Source organism: Chionomys nivalis, chromosome 1 (assembly GCF_950005125.1).
Source record: "Chionomys nivalis chromosome 1, mChiNiv1.1, whole genome shotgun sequence".
Taxonomy (NCBI): Eukaryota; Metazoa; Chordata; class Mammalia; order Rodentia; family Cricetidae; genus Chionomys; species Chionomys nivalis.
In genome coordinates, this window is record NC_080086.1 from 96829008 (window position 1) to 96852183 (window position 23176).

The following is a 23176-nucleotide window of genomic DNA, read 5'->3' on the forward strand; positions in this document are numbered from 1 at the left end:
AGTCTGGCCTTGTCCTTGTAATGTTCCTACTCCACCTCCCAAATACTTGCATTGCAGGTATATAGGCACAAAGAGACACGGCCTGCGAGTAAATGGGGCTTTTGCATTCATTTTACAGGTGGGGAAAGCGGTGAACAAGGAAGTTGCTAACTCTCCTGAGTCAGTGACTACTTTAAAAAAAAAAAAAAAAAAGAATCTCATGAAGACAAAGGCTGACATCAAACTCACTGTCCAGCTTCAGCTTCTGGTCCTCCTGGCCTGCTCTAGGGTGCTCCAGACAGACACCGCCTTACCCTGCTCATCACAAACCCAGACTCTGTGATGGCAGCAAAGTCACTCCCCCTACCAACTGAGCTGCAAACCCACCCAAGAGGCAGCAACAACTACTGCATCATGTCTCCAAGATCTGAGCTCAAGTCATGTTCCAAAGTCATTCTCCTAACCACTACTACAATCGGCCCCGTCAGAAAAGAAGACTGGGATTCACTGTATGGCGTGGTCCTGCTTTGGAAATGGTGCCTGAGCTGACGATAGAGTGACAAAAAAGTCTGTGATAACACACACAAAAACGATGTGTGCATTTTTCCTGGATGATAGAATTTGGCATGATTCTTGCCTTTGACTCTGCATTTGTCAATATTGTGTAAATGTCTTGAAGAGTGTTAAAGCTTATAAAATACTTAGGAAATGGTTACATCAACATGGAAATTTAAAAGGGCACAAGAAGCCTGGGCCAGGAGTTGAACAGGAAGCGAATGAGACATAAACTGGGGCGGGATTTACGGCATGAAGGTAACTTACAGATGTGCCAGTGGTAGGCTCCTCTACCAGGGTGTCCCTGTGTCCTGAGTAGAATCGTCAGCTGCTTTAATTCATTGAAAGATGCTTTACCCCATGGGCTGCCTGGAGAGACAGAGGATGAAAGGCAGTGTGGAGCTCACCCTTAGAGCTTACAGGAGTCAATCACAAAGCAAACAGGTAAATAAGGAACTGCCACAGAAGGCAGAGGCCTATCAGTTCAGAGGGGGGATCATCCCTGCTGGAGGAGGGTGGGAACATTGGGGCCAAACCTCCCTGGGCACAGCAGGTGTGATCAAAGGACACAGGATGAAAGGCGGGTCTAAATGGGGGAGGAAGCTCCTACCAAATCAAGGAAGAGGAAAGCCTTGGGTGGGTATGAAGCGCGGGTAAGCATGGAGTTCAGCCGCGATGGAGCCATGAACTCAAGACCCTGACACAGTTCCTCTTCTTAAAATGTCCAAGAAACTCCACCTGTGTGGCTCACCACTTTCCTGAGCTAGGACGAGGGATGTCCCAGGGAGAGAAAAGTGGCTAACTTGAAGCCATACAGACTCCCCTGAAACAAGGAGTCCATACTGCAGACCTCCAGAAATGCCTATCCATAAGAAAAATGTCAGAAATGGCACACACACACACACACACACACAAAAAAAAAAAAAAATTCTCCAGGCATAAGTGCTGTTCCTTGGATATCTAGAATAGAAATTGCCCTTGGGCACCTCAGTCCTCAGTAATTCCTGGGATCTGAGACGGTCAATGACTAATTTCAGGAGAGCCATCAAAAACACATGCAGGAACAAAACCATGAGCTAGTTTCGATAATCCAACCCTCTTCTCATAGCCTCCTCTGTCCACAAAAGGCAACATAGGGATCTTAGATGGGGTATACCTTGACTTTTACTAACTCTAACTGAAAATGAGTGATTCCATTAAAACAGGCTTCCAGTAGTATTAACAATATGGCACCTGCAGCAATAGACATTCTAGATTAACCTCAGCTCATAAGGGCTGCTGCAGGCTCCACGATACACCACTCAGGTTGATAGTTATTCTGAATTCACAGCAATCACATACCTACTCCTAAGTCTTCTATAATTACTTCGTAAAGAAGCACAAATATTGCTCAATCATAAATTGGTTTTAGTATTTTGATGAATGCATTTCAGTAGGTTGGGAGTCCTTTATATCCTGTGGCTTTTCTGTTTTGCATCTTGTTTTGCAGTTTAAAACACTGTTCCAAAGAATGGTCCGTCACTTTTCTGATGGCCCTCCTTGACTTATTTTAATCATAAAAAATTGTCAGTCTTTAAATATACTTAGGAATTGGGCTAGTTAGGTGGCTCAGTAAGTAAAGGTGTCTGAAGCCAAACCTAAAACCCTGAATTCAATTCCTAGAACCCATGTTGTGGGGGGAAAAAAAACAATTCCCACAAGCCCTCTGATCTCAATATACAAGCCATGGCACACATGTATGGGTGAGTGTCAAACGCATGCACACACACACACATACATGCACTAAATAAAAATGCAATGAAACAAAAATTACAATCTATATACGTACACTGAGAAACACATGCTTTCTACTTGTTTATCTTGTTCATTAGAATTCTTAGTCTCCTATAGACATCACAACACAGCAGGTGCCTGCACCCCCATCTGAAATGTAATAGGCTCTTAAAAATTATTTGCTGAATCAAATGACAAAAGTTTTTGGTGAACTGGCACTTTTCACACAGCTTGGTCATAAACCACTGCCATTCCATGTTAAGTTTTAAAGTTCTCTTACCCCTTAAGTTAAATGAGAGAAAATAAGAAAAAAAATAGCTTATTTATCATGTACTGCAGATGGGAAACACATTTTCCCTTCATCAAAGGCAAGTCAACTGTAATGCACACACACATATACACACATACACACAAACACATACATACACACAAACACACACACATACACATGCATCATTGAATCAAGTGTATTGTCAAACAAATTCAAACAAGTAAAAAATCAGTAATAGGAAATAAAGCCAATAAAAACACACTTGACATTTTGTAGTGAAATTGGTTGACAAAATCATCACACAGAATCTACCTGGCACATCATAAATTAAAATAAGCAGTGTTTAGATTTGTGGCGCTGGTAATAAACCATCACCACGTGGTCACAGATTCATATAAATTCATAGTCACTACAGTGAACTAGAGATGCCATGGAAAGATCTAAGCCAGCAGCACAGGAACACAAAAGCACCTCGTCCCATCTGTCTCCAGAATGGTTTTGTTTTAATAGCAAAAAAAGAAAAGAAAAGAAAAACACTTCTCTTAGAATTCTCCACTAAACCTCACTAGGTCTGGAATCCTCTGATTTTCTTAGAAAACATAGCCAAGGGCTTCAGGTGTGACTCGGTAATGGAGTGCTGGCCAAGCACTCATAAGAACCTAGGTTCAGTCCTCTGGACTACCATAACCCAAAAAAATGTTACTCAAAGACAAATAAAGTACTAAATGACATCAGTCACAGACCTGCTGATGAAGATGTTCTCAGGTCCTTCAGATATGAAACACACACACACTGAAACCTCACAGCAATACACTGGTGTAACTGTGTGTCCGCATGGGTGCATCTATGTGGTCAGAGGCCAACTTTGGGTATCTTCTTCAGGGACTGTCCACCCTGTGTTTTGTGAGAGGGTCTCTTATCAAACAAGGAACTCAACAATCCAGCTAGGCCTGTTGGTGAGTGAGCCCCAGAATCTGCCTATGTCCACCTCCCAGCGCTGGGATTATGTGTGTGCACCACTATGCCCATCACTGTGCCCGTCTTTTTTAACTAGGATTCTGGAGTTTGAGCCTCCATTTGCATACTTGCTCAGTGAACACCTTCCCAACTAAGCCATACCTAGAGCTCTGCAACACAGCTTTCTGAAGTCATTTTCTATACTCAACCTTCACTCTTCTCCTGCGACTCCACATGTGTTTTGCTCCAAGCAGCCAAACCCCAAAGCTGCTTCCCAGTCTACATGGTTGACAGGACAGTGGCATCCGTCACTCTGGAACTCCCTAGGCCCTGCCATTCCCTAACACTAACACCATTCTTAACTGTCCCTCCCTCTTCTCTAATGACATTTGTAAGTCCCTAGGAAATTCTACCTCCTCTGCTCAAATTTTAAATCTAAGGCCACAAATTAAATACCTTCAGGAACCAAGCAGATGCCCAAGATAAGAGGAGGAGGCTCCCTCACCACTATGAGAAGCAGGCTGAGCTCACTCTAGCTCACTACTGTCTCTCACCCATGGGTCTCAGGAAGCCACATCGTCCAATTTGTCAGGAACACTCACAGATCTTATTTTTACAAATTTTTTAAACATTTGGAACTATTGCTGCTCATGCTTTAAGATCATGAGCCAAACCAAAGATATTCATGGCCTGGAAACAACTTCTAGGCTAGCACATGGTCTTCTCTACACCCTAGTCATTCCTAATGACCCCGTTCTGTACTCCTCTTATCTGTGGCCACTTTTGTCTAACCCGCATCTAAAGACAGAGTGTTACAGAGTTGATTTACAGTCTCTGGGTTCTCTCTCTCTCTCTCCCTCTCCTTCTCTCCCCTCTCTCTTTTTTCCTCTCTTCCCTCTCTCTCTTTTTTCTTCCCTCCCTCTCCCCCATTCTTTTGCCTCCCCACTCCCTCTCACACAACACACACACACACACACACACATTCTGGGTCTCTAATCTGCCCCTACTGGACTTCTCTATCTTAATAACCCCCTGGGGCCTTAAAACACATCTCAGTCTTCCAATCGTTCTCTGCTTCCACCACAGCTGAATCGCAAGTTAGACATTCCGAATTCATGTCGGCCAGAGGCAGATATTCTCCTTACCACCCACACCAGTGACACCAAGCCAATGCCAAGGATAAGCGCAGCCATGTTCTCTCACATCTCCACCTTTCTCTGGCCCTCCCTCAGATATCCTGTGTCTTTCTACTGGTTGACCACAGTAGACTTTGACTGTGCCCTTTGCTTTCTGCCCGTCTTCATTCCTTACCCCCAAATTGAAACCAGGGTTGGATTTTGTTACACCCACACACAGTAAGCTCTTCAGCCTTCAGGACAAGCACTAGATACAGAATGCTTAAGGGGAAATGCAGCTTCCCCACTCAGTAAGTAAGTAGTATTGGAAAAGCTGGTTAAGCTGTCTTGGCCTCAGGTTCCTGATTATTAAAGTACAGGTACTAAACACTGACCATACCTCACATGGAACAACTAGGAAGACAAAAGAGGTAAAAGACATAGAGTCCCTTGTGCTTACATAATAAATGATGAACACAGTGCTACAGACATTGTCATCATTCCTTATCCATTGTACTCACCTGCCTCAACCTAAGTCATACCCTAGGACTAATGAAGAATTGCTTGAAATTTACCAAAATGTCCCTGGCTTCTAAGGACTCCAGGTCTCTACACTTGCTTTAGCTGCTCGAAGTGCTATTGTAGGAGGGGGCAGGACTGCCTGCTAGTGTGGCTCCAGCTGATAGAGCAGGCCCACCAGCCCCTACATCCATGATTGTCACTTTGTCGTGGAGGATGAGGGCGGTGTACATGCAAGAGAGCTCAGAGCTTCTCCTCAGCTGGGGCAGCAGCAGTGGTCACTACTTGGCCTATTAGCTCTAGCTTCTTATTGGATAACTCTTACATCTTAATTTAACCCATTTCTATTAATCTGTGTATTGTCATGTGGCTGTGGCTTACCAGCTAAAGTTCCGGCGTCTGTCTACGGCAGGGCTGCATGGCTTCTCTCTGACTCCACTCTTCTTTTTCTCAGCATTCAGTTTAGTTTCCCGCCCCCCCCCCCACCAGCTCTATTCCCCTAGAGCTCTGCTATAGGCCCAAAGCAGCATACAGAGGGAAATCCCACATCAGAGTGCCTGCCAAGACTCAGCTCCATCCTGTTCTCCCTGATCTCAAGTTCCTTTCCTACTCCCCAAACTATGCCTGCTTCACCCCCTACAACCACCAGCCTCTGTCTCCTTCTGGTCGGGGTATTTAATTTACTCTCTCTAACAGAATAATCTGTTTCCAGTGCTCCCCCTTCACTGGAAATTCCACAAAAGCAAGGGGGTCTCATCTTCCTTAAGCTTTGTATCCTTAATGCCCAACAAGAAATAATGAATACAAGAATAAATTAATGACCCATTTGAATTCCCAGATCATACCAGAGAGGCGAGCATATTCATGGTTCACCACTCACTGATGGGTAAGGAAACTGAGGTTCAAAATGGTTGAGTCCAGGGGCTAGAGAATGCTTCGCTCGGTGTGACGTGTTTACCATATAAACATTAGGATCTGAGTCTTGTTCGGGGAACCTAGGTGAAAACGCCAGGCATGGTGCTGGTGGTGTGGTGTGTGCTTGTGATCCCATCTCTGGGAGGTAGCTTGTGAGCCACACAGTTGGTGAATTCCAGGCCAGTAAGAGACCCTGTGTTAAAAACCACGTGCCTGTGGAATGACACTCAAGGGTGATTGCTAACCTCCACACATGTACACATGCACCTACATACAACTGTGCACCCACAGAAATGGACATGCACATGTACATACACACAGAGAGCAGAGTAAGTGAGACCATGCTAAGTGAAGCCATGCTAAGGAAATGAGTAGAAGGAGACATCATTCTGCCCCATTCGCTGATGACTTCTCTGTCCTCGTATGCCAGGCTCTTGTCCCTAAACAAACTGACTTAATCCCCCTAATGGGAACGATATACAGGACTTTTCATCACCATACACTGTATGAGAAGCTACAAAATTCCGGCACAGCACCAGAGATCAACCAAAAGAACTATTCTGCTACCTTAATAAACTAGTGCCAGTAGCCTTCTAACAGGGCCTGTCACTGAACAGTTTTTCTTAAAGGCCTACGTATACATTGCTTATCTTGTGCCAAACCCTGCATGAATTGCTTTGCAGATGCTGCATTAGAACTGTAAGACAAAGGTTATTATTGTTATCCCATTCATTGAATGACAAGACCAGAACTTCAGAAGTTAAAAGCATCCTCAGCCAGAAGAGGAAGGGAGCTGATTCAAAGCCATAAGGAGCAAGGCCCTGTAACCAGTCTGCTGCCATGTAAATACCACTCTGCTGCTTCCTAGCGGTGTGACTTGACATTTCCATAGACAGATAAACAGACAGACAAGTCATAGTTAAGATTTCTATTGCTGAAACAAAACGCCAAGACCAAAAAGCAAATTGGGAATGAAGGGTTTATTCAGCTTACATTTCCATAGCCCTGTTCATCACGGCTATGGAAGGAAGCCAGGACAGGTACTCAAACTCTAGAGACAGGAGCTGACACAGAGGCCCTAGAGGGGTGCTGCTTACTGGCTTGCTCCCCAGTGCTTGATCAGTCTGTTTTTTTATAGAACCCAGGACTGCCAGAACAGGGATGGCACCACCCACAATGGACTGGGCCTTCTCCCATCAATCACTAATTAAGAAAATGCCTTACAGCTTGATGTAAGAAGTACTCTGTATACGTGTTGCTTTTATTGGTTAATGAATAAAGAAACTGTCTTGGGCCTGTGCAGAGCAGAATAGAGGTAGGCAGAGAAAACTAAACTGAATGCTGGGAGAAAGAAGGCAGAGTCAGAGAGAAGCCATGTGACCCTGCCAGAGATAGATACCTGAGCTTTACCAGGTAAGCCACAGCCTTATGGTGATACACAGAATAATGGAGATGGGTTAATTTAAGATATGAGTTAGCCAGAAATACGCTTAAGCTATTGACCAAACAGTATTACAAATAATATGGGTTTTGTGTGATTATTTCGGGGCTCAAACAAACACCCCCACCCCATACAACAATAGCTGGATCTCATGGGACCATTTCCTCAGCTGAGGCTCTTTCCTCTCTGAGAGCTCTAGCTTGTGTCCAGTTAGCATAAGACTAGCCTGCACATAATAGAGAGATAGATGATAATGATTGATAGATAGATAGATAATAGATAGATAAACAGATGATAGATAGATAGATAGATAGATAGATGATAGATAATAGATAGATAAACAGATGATAGATAGATAGATAGATAGATAGATAGATAGATAGATAGATAGATAGATAGACAGATAGATGATAGATAGATAGATAGATAGATAGATAGATAGATAGATAGATAGATGATAGATAGATAGATAGATAGATAGATAGATGATAGATAGATAGATAGATAGATAGATAGATAGATAGATAGATAGATAGATAGATCTAGACCTTGTTACTTCTCTCATTGCTGAAATGAGTTTTCTGAACAAAGCTCCCTATGGAAAGAAAGGTTATTTTGTCTTACAGTGTGAAGAGAAGTCCATGATGATGGAGAAGACACAGTGGCTTGTGTGAGAGACAGAGAACTGAGTCCACAGGCAGGAAGCAGAGGGTGGTGAATCTAGTGCTCAGCTCCCTTTCTCCTTGTCTTCAAGTTCAGGACCCCAGCCCACTGAATGATGCCGCTCACAATTAAGATAGGTTCTGCCACCTCGATTACCCTAATCTAGGCCATTCCTCAAGACATTCCCAGAGGTTTTGCTCACAGATCAGTGGATCTCAACCAGTGGGTCATGACCCCTTTCGGAGGTTGAACAACCCTTCCACGGGGTCACTTAAGATCATCAGAAAGCATGGATAGTTACATCATGATTGATAACAGCAGCCAAATTATAGTTGTACAGTAGCAATGGAAATAAATTTTATGGTTTGGGGGTCACCGCAACATGAGGAACTGTATTAGAGGGTCGCAGCATTAGGAAGGTTGAGAACCCAAGTGTTATATCTTGTCAAGTTGACAATATTAACCATCACAGATAGTAGATACATAGGTACACAGAGAATTAACAGATCAATAATAAAAACCTTCTAATACAGATACAAAGATAGGTGATGGGTGATAGACAACAGGGACTATAATAGTACCTATAATCAGGCATGACTACATAGGCTAAAATGAACATCATATTGATATGAACGTCTGGGGTGCTGTAAGTTCTACATCACGGTTTACTATTTTCATCCCTAAATACTACAAGACCCCTAAGTGACATCTAAATAAGAACTAGAGTCCTAAGAACCTAAGAGTTCCCTGCACTTGCCTGATGCAAATCTGAAAGGCTCCAGGCGTACACAGGAGAAGTCCCTGAACTAAGCCTGTGGAACAGCAGTGTTGGTCCTTAGGGACCCTGTTTTCTCAGTACATTCCAGGCATCCCTGGCTCCATTTCTGCAAAGAACCATCTTGAGTTTCATCCTGCTCCCTTTTAGCTCAGTGGGAGAGGCTAAGGTGACTTTTAAAATGTTGTGAAATAGGCCTTGGGCATCACATACCTCCTCTGGGGATCTACGGACAGATATAACAGGAACTGGTTCGGGCGAACCAACACTAACATCACTTTTTTTTCAAATGGTTCCAGGACACTCCTAAAATCAAAGAAGGTGAGGTACCCCACCTGGAATAAGCATAAGGCAGCCCCCCCCCCAGAAAAAAATCAGAAGTCACTTAGTTAATAGAGCATGTAACTAAAGCGATTCACCTGCCCACCCAATGGCTTCACTGTAGGAAGGAACGGGAAATCACTCCATTGATAGAGCATGTCACTAGATAAGCCCATAAGACCTGCCCACCCAAGGGCTATACTACAGCACAAACAAGAAGCAGAGAGCAGGAACTTCCAGAGAACCCCAGCTGTTACTATCCACCCAGATAACATCCAAGTAAGAACAAATAACGGGTCCAGAGGAAGCAGATATGCAGCAAAATCTCCACTCAACCCTCTCCAAGAAAAGAGTAAAAGCTGTGTAAGGACGAGGGTGTGTGTGAGTGTGTGTGTGTGCGTGAGTGTGTGAGTGTATGTGTGCATGCACGCAAGTGTGTATGTGTGTGTATGCGTGTGTAAGTGTATGTGTGTGTGAGTGTATGTGTGTGAGTGTATGTGTGCACGCACGCAAGTGTGTGAGTGTGTGAGTGTGTGTGTGTGTGTGTGTGTGTGTGTGTGTGATTTCAGCCATCGAGGAACAGAGGCCCCTTTCCAATGTCTCTCAGATCATACCAGCAGAAAAGTGAAAGAAGTCATCATGTTCTCACTAATGCCCGTACCCTCTTGGCATGTAGCCAGAGGGACTTCCCTATACGTAAGTTAAAATGTACCCATATCCTATGTACACCTTCAGGGAAGAGAGTGAACTCAAAGTTCAAACAAGAACTGCTTCCGACTTCTCTGCCCTCAGCACCCACCAGTCTACTTCATGGCCACCCCCATTGCAGCCCCAACAGACCATTTACCGTCACCAGTGACACCAATATCCTCCCATTGGTTCCAAATTGTTGAACCAATTCCCTGTAATGGGAATCTCCTTTGTAGGTAAAGTTTGGGTTTGATTCCCAGCACCCACAAGGTGGCTCACAAACATCTATAACCCCCGTTCTAGGGAATCTAGCACTCTTCTCTGGCACACAAGTGTACATAGACACACATACAAGCAAAATAGACATCAAGTTTTAAATTTCACTAATAAAAAGAAACCAGCTGAAATGCCACCTCTTCCACGTGGTGTCACTACATGCCCTGCTCCCTTCCCTTCCCCCGACACACACAGATCTCAGGCTAAACAGGTAGCCTTACAAATCCACCTCTGCAGAACCCCATTTCCCAGCAATATTGCTGACATTTCATGATATCTGTCTGATTCACAACAGACAAGTGGGAGAAGTCTGGGGAAGATATGACTAAAGGAATGTGCTTCTTTAACAGAAAAAAAAGAAGCCATGGGGGTGGGAGAGATGGCTCAGTCTGCAAAGTGCCTGCCTCTCAAGCAGAAGGACCAGTATTCACAGCAGAAAAAAATAACGACATCATATTGAGTGAGGTAACCCAGACCCAGAAAGACAAATATCATATGTACTCACTCATAAGTGGTTTTTAGACATAAAGCACAAAAAAATCTCAAATAGGAAAATAGGAAAAGTGTATTAGGAAGAATTTTAAACAACCACTGCAAGGAATACATAGGACGGAAGAAGAAAGAAAAGCACACTTAACACTACTGGATCATCGGTGACTCGGCATCTCATCCCATCGCTACATGTTTATTTATTGTCCATGAGTTACCACCAGGTGCGTCTCATAGCTTCACCTGCATATCGCCCCACTCATAAGCTTTCTCCACTCAGACATGCTTACACTGGATGCCTGGAAACTCAAGAGTGTTTTCAATTGAGTGGGATGCCTGAAATTTTGACTTTTTTTTTAATTTATGTATTTTAGGCATTATTTTTGTCTATTTTTAAATTTTACAGGTATAATATTTACAAAATTATTTGATGAAATACAATCATTAAAAGAAAACGACCAGTGTTCAGATCCTAACACACATATAAAAAGCTGAGCACAGCCGTAAGTGCCTGTAGTTACCACGTAGGGAGGTAATGAAAATCCCTGGAACTCAGAAGCCAACTAGTCTAGCAGAATCAGTGAGCTCCAGGTTCAGCCAGAAAACCTGCCTCAAAATGCAAGGTGGAAAATACCGCCATCAATCCCTGGGTCCACGTACGTACAGAACCAACACACTCGAACACACATTCACACACACACAAATAATAATAACAAAATTAAGATTCAAAAAAGAGCTTCCCGGGGCTGGAGAGATGGCTCAGAGGTTAAGAGCATTGCTTGCTCTTCCAAAGGTCCTGAGTTCAATTCCCAGCAACCACATGGTGGCTCACAACCATCTGTAATGGGGTCTGGTGTTATCTTCTGGCCAGCAGGCAGACACACAAACAGATTATTGTATACATAATAAATAAATAAATATTAAAAAAAAAAAAAACAAAAAAGAGCTTCCCTGGTCAAAGTGAGCAGAATAGAGAAGGTTCCTCACTAAGCGACTTCACACAAAACCACCTTTCCTGGGGCTCCAGCAAGTGTGTTAAGAAGTCAAAATTATTTTTTTCTGCTGTGTAATACTCCATTGTCTAAATGTACCACATTTTCCTTATCCATTCTTTGGTCAAAGGGCATTTAGGTTGTTTCCAGGCTCTGGCGATGACAAACAAAGCTGCTATGAACATAGTCGATCACATGTCGTTGTGGCACGATTGAGCATCCTTTAGATATATACCCAAAAGTGGTATTACTGGATCTTGAGGAAGGTTGTTTCCTAATTTTCTAAGAAATCGCCACACTGACATCCAAAGGGGCTCTACCAGCAATGCAGGAGTGTTCCCTTTATCCCACAATCTCTCCAGCATAAGTTGTCATCAGTGTTTTTGGTCTTGACCATTCTTACAGGTGTAAGATGGAATCTTGAATTTTTTAGGAAAATGGATGGAGCTAGAAAACATCATTTTGAGGGAGGTAACCCAGACTCAGAAAGACAATTATCACATGTACATAAGTGGTTTTTAAACATAAAGCAAAGAAAACCAGTCCACAAACCATAATCTCAGAGAACCTAGACAACAATGAGGACCCTAAGAGGGACATACATAGATCTAATCTACATGGGAAGTAGAAAAATACAAGATGTCCTAAGTAAATTGGGAGCATGGGGACCTTGGGAGGGGGTTGAACGGGAAGGGAGAGACAGGGAGGGGAGCAGAGAAAAATGTAGAGCTCAATAAAAATCAATTTAAAAAAACTGCCAGAAAAAAAAAGTCAAAATTAGGCTCGCACACTTTCTGCTGCTATAAAACACCTGAGACCGAGTCATTTTATAAAGGATGGGTGTTTCTTTGGCTCGTAGTTCTGGCTGGGAAGTCCAAGAGCACGGTGCAACATCTGACGGAGCCCTCTGTCTGCATGACAGCCCACGAGGAGTTGCACAGAGTGAACCAGTGTGCAAGGTCATTGCTTTCTTTCTCTACACCAATGCCGTCACAGGGGTTCCATCCACATGACTTCATCTAATCTTATGCCCTTCCAAAGATACCCACACCCCCAAATACCCTCCACATGAGAATGCCAGTCAGCTTTGCCACACTGTTAATATCATCACAATTACAATTTTGCAAGACGGGAATTTTGAGAGTCATATGCAAACCATCATAGAAGTTCCTGTTTCTCCATACCCAGTCTGAGCCCTGACATGTTATGGCATTTCCAGAGGGTTTCAGAAAAATGTTTATTGCTGCTAAACGAAAACAGAGCGTGTTTGCCAAACCATAAATCCTCGGTATATTTACAACAAAATTCTCAGAGGGCCAAGTGTCTTTTGCTGCAGCGAGTTGCCACGGTGACTACTCCGTGCAGTGAAAAACAAGTTTTACTTAACTTGTTAAAAGATACGGTAAAATTAATACGATGGCTTGTGTGGTATCCACACCATTATATAAAAAGAAACGAGGAGGCAATGTGTTTATGCTTCAAAGCATCCACATCCAGGTAGGTGTTGCAAACCATCCTGGAAGGATGCTTTTAATGCTTTGGCCAGTCTGCTACAACTAACTCTACACTTTATGAATATGAAAAAAAATATAAAATAATGAGATCCCCAGGCAGTGTAAGTTAAGAAAAAATTCTTTTAATTTGACTTATTAAAATGAATTCTCATACCTCCTCTCTGCCAACTCATTTCCGATATGCATCTATCCCTCTCTGGGTTTCCCAGCTCTTGATATGAGGAAGAATGAGACAGCAGAGAGCTAGAAGGCAAAACCAATCTGCAGAGTGCTGTGCTCGCCAGCCGGCAGGGACACTGGTGGCTCAAGGCCTAAGCACTTCCTGCCCGTACCACCATATTGCAAGAAAATCTTCACCACACAGAAAACAGAAATGCATGCTGAACAAACAAAAGCCAGGTGCCGCAGAGTAAAATGGGGTGGCTTCCTTAACCTGATTTGCACAGAGGTTCCCATCTGTGTGCTTCCCACTTCAAATACGTAGAAAAATTCACAACCGCTCTGCACTCACCCACTGGAGTCGTTCCTAAAGAAGTTCCCGGAGACGGGGTGGTCAAAGCAGCGTTCACGAGACAAATTTGGATAAAATGGTGCAATGCTCTCTGAGGTTGTCTACTTGTGTCAAATCAGCTCACCAGTCGACAACCGTGAGCACTGCTGTTTCCTTTGTTGTGTTTGTGGGTTCGGGTCTGCAGTGTGAGTGCACAACCCTCTTCCGGTGGTTCCCATGAGAACTGTCCCCCATAGGCTCGGGTGTTTGAACACTTGGTAAACAGCTGTACAGCCTTGCTAAAAGAAGTACATTACTGGGAGTGGGCTTTAAGATTTCATAGTCTCTCCTCACTTCCGATTCACTCTCTTTGCATCACGTTTACGGTAGAAAGTGTACTCTGTCAGCTTCGTGCTCCACCTGCCTGAATCCATGGTTTCCCCCAGTCTCATGGATGCCTCTTCTGGAACCATAAGCCAAATAAACTCTTCCTTCTATAAGTCGCTCTTGATCATGTTATATCACAGCAGAAGAAAAGCAACTGATACTTTGTCTTACAAGATAAAGTTACTTCCTCCTTTCTATACTACATAGCACCCTAGGCCCAGAGCGGAGGATTATTTGCTGAACCTTGCTGGGCCCCATGATCTAATGCCTGCCTGAAAATGGGTTCTGAGCCATTCCCAAGGAACAGACAAAAGCTAAATATGTACTCCAGTGCTCTTAATTCTTTCGATAAAAATGACTGATAACGTTGGGCCATGGTGGCACATGCCTTTAATCTCTGAGTTTGAGGCCAGAACCTAATCTATAAAGTGAATTCCAGGACAATCAGAGCTGTAACATAGAGAAATCCTGTCTCAAAAAAAAAAAAGATTGACAAAATGCATTGTCATATAATGAAACATTTACAGCCATATAATGAAACTGTGCACAGCATCCTTTTATCCTCTTCATTTTACCATCCCATAGGAAAGGAACTAGCTGACGAGGCAATATGTGTAACACCTTCCAGAATGTAAGTCTAGAAGAGCTAGAAAACACTCAGTGTTCATCGCCAAAAAGACACAGCACCACACTGACATTCACTCTCAAACCAACACAAGATGTCTGTAAACCTGCTTAAAGGGCAAAGTTCTCAAAGCACAGAAAGGAAGTTTCATGATGCCACTACTTTCCCATCTTAAGACACTCCCTCCCCACAAAGAAAAACACTGTAATCTTGTCTAGCAACTATTCTTAGAGCATTAAAGATTTTTTACCTTTATATTGTACATGCTCTACAAGTTTCAGAAGATGGTAACAAAGGATAATGGGATTTGAGGAGACAGTAAGAGGATATGGGGGAGATTGGTGGCTTTTAATGGTTTTAGCAAAGACAGGGGTAAGCTAATAGACATGGATGGGTGGATGGATGGATGGATGGATGGATGGATGGATGGATGGATGAAGGTTTGGGATGGATGGATGGATGGATGGATGGATGGATGGATGGATGGATGTGGATGGATGGAGGTTTGGGATGGATGGGTAGATGGATGGATGAAGGTTTGGGATGGATGGGTGGATGGATGTATGGATGTATGGATGGATGGATGGATGAAGGTTTGGGATGGATGGGTGGATGGATGGGTGATAGATGATGGGTGATGGATGGATGGATGGATGGATGGATGGGTGGGTAGATTGATATATAGACAGATAATTGATAGATGATTAAAATAGATATATTATTGATTGATATATACATGGAAGATAGGTAAGAGATGATAGATGGGTAGATAGAATCACAAATACGTAAAGATGAGTAGATTGGTAGATATATGTCAGATAGATAAATGGAAGGACAGATGCTAGGTATTTGCCAGAAAGATGGTATGTGACAGATAGACAGACAGACAGAAAGATAAATAGACAGGTCAATATGAGAGAGAAAATAGATGATAAATTAACACTATTTTATGTGGCATCTTCCTTTATACTTTTGTCCCAGAAGAAATAAATTTTAAAAAAAACAAAGAGGCTCAACCCCAGAACCCAGTCTTACAGCCATTAATTAGCCAGGTAAAATCTAATGACCAAGGTGATCAGAAGGGACCGTTGTTCATGAACATAGGCTAGTGCCACATCCCTGCTACAAATCCATTCCTGTCTTCCTCCTGCCCTCTGGATACACCATAACACCTTGAACTTGGCTTAGAGGCCACAGCATGATCTAGCTGTTACCCCACTCCCCAGGCTCCTCCCAGAAATTCTCCTACAACCTTCTCCCAATGCTTCACACTCAATCTCAGCTTGGGATTCTCTTGCTCCAATCCTTCCTAAATGAATTCCTACTCATCCCTTAGAATGAAATTCTTCTCTTCAGTGATCTCAGGCAGTCCCCACACTTATAAAACTGGCATTATAAAAACCCACAAAACAACCACTGCCTGGTGTGTGTTATTTATTGACCTCAAAGACCAGAATGTGGAAACACACTTGCCAGACCCGAGCACAACCCGAATGCACAAACCACAGCCTTTAACCACAAAGGCTCCCATTTCTTTGGCCAATTATCATTTTTACCTCAAATAAATCATAGGGAATGCTTTTATGTTTACCTTGGCACATGAATCAGAGTTTTAGGAACCCAGACTTTTCCATAGCAGAAGAAAAGGAAAAAAGATGCAAGCACCCAGATCCACTCGGCTGGCTACCTTATATCTGCAAACACTACTTGTTAGTTTGTGTCTTCTTGACCAAAAATAAAAAAGTCTTAACGTACTGGACATGGAGGCTCACATTAATCCCAGGCAGAGGTAGGTGTATCTCTGAGTTTAAGGCCAGCCTGGCTTACATATCAATTTCCAGGATAGCCAGGGCTGCATGGAGAAATTTGCTGAAGAAAACAGAAGAAGGATGAGGAACAGGAGGAAGAGCAAGAAGGAAGAGGTAGATGACACAGCAAATGGATGAAATGGTTCTTTGTATCTATTTCAGTTCTATAGCACTAGCTCACTCTCACTACCTATAACCTTAAATGGATCAATGAGAGCCCTGTCTTTAAGGAACAGCAAGAAAATGGTGACAGTCATGATTGACCTTCAGGTCAGAACATTTTGTTAACCCATTAGTTTTGTATATGTCAACTTGACTGGGTTACTGGGCACCCAGATATTTAGTCAAACAGTTTTGTCAGCGTTTCCATGGGGGTTTTGATTAAGATTAACATTCAGACCAGCAGCAAATTGCCATCCACTGTGTGCTGGCCTCATCAAATAACTTAATGTCTGTCTCTTCCTGTGCACGTGCACGCACATGCCTGCCTTTTCTCCTCCGTATCGGTCACCTTTACCACAGGATACCCAGAACCTAGCATAGTATACATCACCAACCAGGTACTCAAATTCTTGTAGATCAGAGATCTGACCACATACTCTAATGATTAGTTTTAATGAGCATCCAATAGATGCTCTGCTAATGGTAAACAGGACATTTCATTCATTTGGAAGGTCTCCAAGCTCACTGAAGTCAGCTGCTATAAACACGGATTGCTTAATTGTAGCACTGTTGGCTAAAAGCAAGCAGACCATAAGCCTTTATCATTCAACACTTGTGCAATTAAAGGCAATATTTATCCAATATCTCTTCCAAGAAAACCGTGGTCTAAGACTGTGCAGGATTCCAAAGAAAGTGAGGCAACTCCATCCCAAACAAAGAAGAAAAAAACTTTACAATCGAGGCTAGTAACTATTTTTAGGTTATTAAAGATTACTTTGATAATGCGCTCATTCTGAGAAGTTTCAAAAGATAGTGAAGAGTAAGCAGGCGGGAGTTCCCAGTCAGCTTTTGTGTAGCCTTACACATTCTGAGCATTTTACAGTGCTCACCCTAACTCTTATTCCAGCCCTGCTTCCTATAATAGCAGATCCTTGGAAAAGGAAAATAAATAAATAAACAAACACATTCTCTTGGTCCTCTCCTATTTACTACTCCCCTCCCATTGTCCCCACTCAGCACCAGACCAAGGTCAGAATGCAAAAATCAGCTTTCTGGGCTGCTCATCTGGTGGAATCCTCGCCTAGCATAAGCAAAATCTGAATTTCCTTCCCCCGCTCTTCATAACTGGGGCATAGTAGTGGATGATGCTTCTCATCCCAGCACTCGGGAGATGGAGGCAGGAAGTCCATGAGTTTAAAGCTATGGGTCAGCTACATAATAGGTGTGAGGTCAACCTGGGATACTTAAGACCCTGACTCAAAAATGAGAGGAAAGTAAAAGGGGATGGGGAGAAAAGTTGGCTTCAGAACAAAACCCAAATTCAGTCATCTCTAAGGACTCTCAATTGGAAATAAGAAAAAAGTAGGGTAGAAAGGTACAGGGTTTGGAACGAGGAGACATTTGGCTATGTCCATGTGCAAGGCTTGTCCCCTCGATCCTACCATCTCTACCCTGTTGTGATTTATCATAATCAAGATGTCCTGAGGACTGCGATAAGACAAGCCTGTAGAAAGATCCTTCGAACACTAGCTTAGGGAATGTGGTTGTCACTGTGACTCTAACCAGGTATTATGCAGTTAGCATCCTGAGCTATGCGCATATTTACCTTGTGTCTTCAAATCCACAAAGATCACATCTCGGATGCCACCTGCCCTCCGTGCCCGAGGCTCTGAATTTAATGAATTTGATTCAGAGATAAAGTAGTCTATGTTTTTTTCCTAGGCTTCTCATATATTATCTGGAAACAATGGTAATGTTTGCCTAGCTGGTGATTTTTAGGTCCTGTTTACCTTCCATTCAAATGGGTCAGTCAGTAGTTGAAAAGCGACTCAGAAAGACAAGAGCTTTTAAATTCCAATCGTCAAGCTTCCTCTTAAGGTTAAGACACAGAACGTGAAGTCACTTGGTAACCCACTCCTCCTCTGCTGGTCAGCCCACCAGACTCAGTGTGAGATCCCACTGAGGGAAGCCTCGGGACTGGACATACAGCGCAGAGCCTCCCCGTGGCTCTCCAAGCAGACTGCTGCGGACAGACTTCCAGCTCTACATTTCCCTAGCTGGGTGGCTTTGTCTCTCATTCTCCTCATGTAAAGCAGAGCAATGATAGAAGCCTACCTCCTGTGGCTATCCTTGGGAACGAAAGGAGTTAATACGTGTAAAAAGCCTTGATAACAATATTAGCAATCTAAATCTTTGGAGCTAACCGGAAAGATCAAGTGACCTCTGTCAAGGAGCCACAAAGAAGCCTTCACCAGGGTTGGTCGTCCATTCTCTCTGACTCCTTATACATACTTCACACAAGAGGGCTCGGGATGTAGCCCAGTTGGTAGAATGCTTGCCCAGCATACAGGAAGCCCTGGGAACTCCAGCACCATATAAACCAGGCATTGTAGCCAGCATCTGAACTTCCAGTATTCACAGACCAGTCATAAGTTCAAGGTCATCTTTGACTATATAATGAGTTTGAGACTAGCCTGGACTAAAGGAGACACTGCCTCAAACTTTTAAAAGGGATAGGTCTCACTAGTGACACGCTAAGGCTCCACCATCTGGGTACCTGAGAAGCAGGAATAATAAATAACACGACCCATTTTCCTCTCTGCCTGAACATATCCTAGACAGCTAGTGATAGGTTCCCTCCTAGTGAACCTCTATCAGACTCCAAAAACACCTTGAGGACCACCATGCACTGCAAGCTCCCACATCAAGACTGCAGAAAAACAAAGCACACAAGTCTTCCATCTTCACATGAGACAATCCCCAGCAAAGCACTTAGCAGAGTATCCAGCCAATAAATGTCATCTATTTCAAATGTTACCTATTTTAAAAGGAAGAGGAGGAAAGCCCTAGGGTACCTGCTCTCCCCAAGCTAAAACACATCCCAACACCACACGCCACACACTCGAGAGCAGACTGGAGTCTGTGGAAGAGAGAGAAGCCATGCTTTTTCTGTAGAGGGTTACGTCCTCTACAAGGAAGACTTCCTCAGATGGAAGACCAGGATTCTCCCTCTCTCCCCTTCCCAAGAAGGAAAGGGGGAGAAAAGAGAAGACCCTTAGTTGGGCCTTTCTTGGCAAACCAGATGTGAGAGTTACTTTTAACTGTCAATTTGTCACAGTTTAGAATCACCTGGGAGAAGGACTTATGAGAACATCTGTGAAAGACTGTCTCAGTTACAGTCATGGATGTGGGATGACCTGTCCACTGTGGGCAGCATCATTCCCTGGGCTTGGAGTCCTATACTGAATGAGAAACCAAAAAGCTAGCAGAGCCCGCGTAGATATGTGTTAATTTATCCCTCTTTGCGCTTGACTGTGAATATAAGGAGACAAGTTCTTTCAGTCACAGGCTGCTGTGACTTCTCTGCCACAACGGGCTAGAGCTATAAGCCATATACACTGTCAAGCTGAGTCATATATCAGAGTATCAGAAAAGCCCAGAATTTTAACAGTGCTGAACAAATTCAAGACAGTTTTGGACTTCCCAACTTGCTTCCCTAGGCAAACCGCACACCTAGGCTGCCTTCACTCGTGGCTGTGTTTAGGCAGTGTCGGCTTCCACACAAAATCCCATTAATTTCCTTAGCATGGTCACACAACAGGCTTTAGATTCAGAGATCTTAATCGCTTCAGTACACCCTTGTCTCCGTCCCAACACTGACAACTTCCGGTCCTGAAATGACAAACAGTGTAAGAGGAGAAGCAAAGAAGGAAACTGTGAGGCCGGGCTAACTCGGGCGTCCTTCACTGGGGCTGGCCGCGTGCACTCTGAATGAATAGGCCTCCTGAAAGAGCTCGGGACCCAGGGACATAGTTCAAGTCCAGAATCGGCAGATATTCTTGCAAACCAGTATCTTTAGCGGGAGGCCAAGAGCAGGAGGCAAATGCTTGCTTCCTGCTTACCTGGGCAGGTATTTGCAAGAAGTCTAGAGGAGTAACCCACCGTCCTAACCCGACGGTTATGCAAATAGTCTAAGCAAATAAATGCAAAGAGTGGGAAGGCTTCTCTCCAGATTCCCTCCTCACCTGTCTCGCTGCCTTCAGTAGACAAAGCGAAAGAGAAAACTCAACAGCTTGGAAGAACCACAAACCCACTCTCCCAGTAGGACCAGAAGGAACACCTCCGTCCCACTCCTTAAACACCAGGACCCCTCAAGTCACTCTTATGGGTGGAGGGAGTTCTTGGCCGAATTCCGTCTTTGCCAAAGGCCGCTCAAATTAAGCTATCGCCTTGGATGAGACAGGTGTGTACGGAAGGGGAAACCAAGGACGCAAAGGGTACTCCTATCCCAAATCAGACAAGAAGGGATGGGATGGGGAATAGAGGGGCACAAGGGGACATAAGCTCTGCAATGCGAAAGGCGTCCCAGCCAGGCTCGCCGCGGCCCCTGCCGGCAGGTCTGACTAGTTCCAGGCACCTCCTGAAGTCTGATAGGAGCCACCAGCAAAGATGAAAGAAATTAGAGTTCCTGACCCTGAGGCCCACCTCGTGCCACAACTGCGGATTCAATTGCGGGAACTGTGGAGACCATTCCATATGGGCCCAGTGACCCCCAAGCAGCCCCACCTAGAGCGCACTGACTGTTCCCGGGCACAGCGCTGCACCAGGGCAAGAGCCCTGGGTACGCTCTCGCCTGCAACTGTCGTGGGGCGCCTTGTAACACTGCAGGGCAGAGGGGAGGGGGAGAAATGGCAGAGAAGGCGGAGCAGGAGGCCCGGGAAACACTAACATTTGCCAGGAAAGCGCCTCCCCCCGAGAAAGGAAAGGAAGGGCTTCCCGGCTTAGGAAACGCCCCGGGGATGCCCCCCACGCGAGGTGCCGCCTTTCCTTGGCTCACCCATCCTCTACCCTCCAGTCGGTCCTGCACTTCACCTCCTACCCCAAAAGCCGATCTTAGCGCCCTTTCTCAGGCGTCCAAAGAGACCCACACTCGGTTTGGGCAATCTGCAGCTTGCGCAACAGGCAGAGTCAGGTTCCAGCGACGGCAGACTCCCGGCTCCCGGACTGGAGGATGGGGAGGAAGCCGCAAGCCAGGCGCCCAGCAGGATGCAAAGTCCCTAGTCAACAATGACCTGTGAGGTCGTGCACCCGCCACCTGAGCCACCAGGGACCGGAGCAGCAAAAGATGGGAAAGGTACAATAAAGTTGAGGGGTCGCATGGAGAAGTGACACGGACGCACGGGGAGGTGGGAACCCGAGCAGGTACCTGCAGGAGTCTGGAGTCCTGGCGCGTCTGGCTGGCTGGGCTCTGCGACGCCGCCTGCCCGCGCTGCAGGGATCCGGCCTCTCCGCGCGGCCCCGCGCCCGCCGCCGCGGCGGCAGGAGAGCGGGTTAGCCCGCGCGGGTCGCTGAGTCCACGGATCCCGCCCGGCGGGAGCTGGGTGCCTAGAGAGGCGGGCGGGACCGGGCGGGACCGGGCGGGGCCAGCCTCTCAGTCAACGCCCCGCCGCTCTGAGCTCCTCCCGCCGACTGGCGTCCAGCTCTCAGCCAGGGTTCCCCCGGCCCGAGGCGCGGTGCGGCGCTCGCGCACACGGACAGATTTGGATTGAGGGGGTCCCACTACGAGCCCCATGCACCGATGGTTGAACCCAGACACAGCAATGCGAGACTAGCATCGCGATTCAGCACCAAATGCAGAGTCACCTCGGGAGTGTCCCGCCCTGCCCCAGAGGGAGGTCAAGGTCACTTCCCACGCCACCCACCTTGCGCGCCTGGGAGAGAACCGCAGTCCAGCTGAAGAAAAATAACCTCTCCCATGGCAGGAGCAAAATGCCTCTCGAAAGTCGTAGCCAAAGCAACACTTTGCAAAATTGCCAGGGTTTTCTTGAGCTGTTACGAGGTCCCAACTTGTTTTACAACAAAGTGTGAAAGAAGAAACGACCCCGTTTCTGCCACTATTTGCCACCACCCGCTCCCTGAAGATTCATACACAGTGTGGAATGAGATGATTTGTTTCTTTCCTCGACTTACCAAGTCAGAAGAAATGGCTGGACACATGCACCAAGCGTATAAGCAACATAGGGAGAAAGGAAAGGAACTGAGTGGAAAGGGGAGGCATGGGAAAGGGAGTGACTGGGAGATGGCTCCGGCCAGGGTTGAAATAACAACCAAGGACCTCTGCAAGGGCAGCGTGTGGTCCAGAAGACACGCCTGGTCGCTCTGCACTGGCACTGAGCGAAAACACAACCAACAGCCCGGAAGAGAAATGGGACGCGTGGGGACCCACCCCCGCGCTCCCCCTCCCACCCCCAAACTGCAGATTTTTTAAGTTGTGCAGACATGCAACCGTTCCTCAAAGCCAGCTGCTCGGAGTTGTAGGCGCCCAGTGTTCTCAGGGTTCCCACCAGACATCACAAGCTCTGCAGGAGCCCAGCGCCCCTAACCCGGCCTTGATGACAATCACCTCAGACAGGAACCTAGCCAAACCTGGCATCTTTACAGGGGAGGCAAGAGGGATCC

The 23176-nt window shown here is 45.2% G+C and overlaps 1 protein-coding gene across 2 annotated transcripts in view; it reads right to left on the minus strand.

The window, feature by feature from the left end:
• Kcns3 (potassium voltage-gated channel modifier subfamily S member 3) overlaps positions 1–22500 on the minus strand; it is a 45291-nt gene extending 22791 nt beyond the window's left edge. The window contains exons 1-2 of one of the 2 annotated variants that reach the window (XM_057772672.1): positions 21924–22500; positions 802–903 (exon numbers count right to left, since the gene is read on the minus strand). The gene's annotated coding sequence lies outside the window, so the exon portion shown is untranslated. The remainder of the gene's footprint in view (positions 1–801; positions 904–21923) is intronic. The other variant, XM_057772662.1, reaches the window with a different exon arrangement.
• Between the last annotated feature and the right edge of the window lie 676 nt (positions 22501–23176).